The following is a 2213-nucleotide window of genomic DNA, read 5'->3' as shown; positions in this document are numbered from 1 at the left end:
GAAATTTAATACCACGTGATGAAAAAAAAAACTTTTAACAACATTAAGTATTAAATTATCAGCAAACTGTGTGCACATCTAAACTTAGGTAGTCAACCATGTGTGCTACCGTTCTTCCACGAAATGTTTACTCTTCCCCAGCTGTACTCATCCAGTCACCAAGAGGACTTAGACTCCTTCCTTCCTGTATCAGATCGCAGTTAAGAGTGAGATGCTGCACAGCAGCTTCAGGCACGCCAACTCTGCTGGTCTTGAATTATTCAATAATATTAATAATATATACCTATCCATTTAATGTAGGTCTTTTTACTGTTGAAAATTCTTATTATGTCAAATCGCGCACTGGGCTGATAATACGTAATTTATGATTTGCCGTTTCGTGCCACTATCTCTATCAGGGTTCATTCAATTTCAGCTTTCTCGGAAATGACCGGGTGAGGCAAGGAGAGCGGGCGAAGCAGTGACACCCTCTGTGTAAAAGCCGTTCGAGGAAAAAGGATGTATGAAAACAGGGCCCTTGGAAATTCGCGCCAAACCAGATATTTTGAAATCTGCACCCAGTATTCCCGGAAACTACCTGCTGACTGCGTCACGCCCTACCTGCAACCCCCAGTCCTAGTCTCTCGGACATGTTTCATATACTCGCAGTGCGGCGTTGCACCATCATGCCAGAGACGCGTCGGCGCTGCCACACAAATAGGCAAAAACGTACACAACACATCGTCCTGCCAGAATGAGAACAAGAGCGCCACCAATTGTCGACATAACTTCTTACGATATGACTTCTTAGCTACCGTTAACGTTGACGTATAAATCTTTCTCTTCCTTCTTTTATAAAGCCTACTCTGTCCTAATACGAAAAATCGTTGTGCATTGTCACCGTAAAATTTTATTTAGTTTCTTTGTTACATAGGTTATTTTGCGGTGAATACTCTGTCCTCCTGTAGTATATCTTACTTAAAATACACTTTTATAATGTTCTTGTTTTTTAACTTGCTAATAACGAACAATAATATGTGTAATCATCCGAGGTATCGCACCTATTTAATTCTCGCGCAACCGAAAAGATGAGTAATATAAATATTAATGTCAGTAGTGTTGAGAAACAGCTGAAATTCCTAAAACTTAACAATGCTTCAAGACTCAAAGGAATCCTTAAAAGATGTGAAGCCAAATCTGTGGCTGAATTAAAGCACTCCGTTTTCAGGCCACGAGTGGCCTACTGAGACCATCTGACCGCCGTTTCATCCTGAGTGGAGGATGTGGATAGGAGGGGCGTATGGTCAGCACAACGCTCTTCCGGTCGCTATGATGGTATTCTTGGCCGAAGCCGCTACTATTCGGTCGAGTAGCTCCTCAAATGGCATCACGAGGCTGAGCGCACCCCGAAAAATGGCAACAGCGCGTGGCGGCCCCTATGGCCACCCATCCAAGTGCCGACCACGCCCAACAGCACTTAACTTTGATGATCTCACGGGAACCGGTGTATCCACTGCGGCATGGCCGTTGCCTTGTGGCTGAATTAGCATCTCTATTATTTGTTGAGAAAATCAGCAACCAATTGCAGAAATGTTCCGTGAAGTGCACTGGTTTACATATCTGATCACGAAAGAAGCTGTCATCTTTTCACCACTTAGAGGTTTTATTAGTATCTGGCTGAGTATATGTGCAGCTTTCTTGGGATAGTACCGCATTATAGATAACTAAACAAAATGGCATGATGTTTGCACTCGTTGATTGGTTTCCTTATAGCATTCTGTAGAGGCTCTATGACCCTCGTGAGTATAGCAATATGGTGCACAACCTACCTGTTTTTCACACTCGCTCAATGCAATAATTACAATCTCATAAAGAAGGGTACTAGGTGCCTAAAACCGGTAAACAAATACAATTTGTTTTGTGGAGCTGGTTGCTGATTTTTCAACACATAGAAATACAGATGCCGAAGATGGATGGAGTACTCACTTTTTTCATTAAATACCGCAGATCCCTCGGACAAACATTCACGCCCAGTCGTTGGAAGGAAGCACAGTTCACATGCAGCTACAACGCGTGTATCAAAAGAGAAAGCACGAAACTAACATCCATTAACCTTGACACCCATTTGTTGTAGAAGTTTACATTAATTACGGAGCCCTCTGAGGCATTTAATCAATTATTCTACCCACGCTCCATACATGAATGGAAAGGGAAAAAACCCTAATAATATGTAA

The 2213-nt window shown here is 42.4% G+C and overlaps 1 pseudogene; it reads right to left on the bottom strand.

Moving 5' to 3' along the window:
* Positions 1–1393: 1393 nt before the first annotated feature.
* LOC126199945 (5S ribosomal RNA) lies at positions 1394–1511 on the bottom strand (annotated as a pseudogene).
* Positions 1512–2213: the final 702 nt, after the last annotated feature.

The sequence above is a fragment of the Schistocerca nitens genome, chromosome 8 (assembly GCF_023898315.1).
Source record: "Schistocerca nitens isolate TAMUIC-IGC-003100 chromosome 8, iqSchNite1.1, whole genome shotgun sequence".
NCBI lineage: Eukaryota > Metazoa > Arthropoda > Insecta > Orthoptera > Acrididae > Schistocerca > Schistocerca nitens.
The sequence above is the reverse complement of the archived record's forward strand: the minus strand, read 5'-3'. Positions and strand labels throughout refer to the sequence as shown.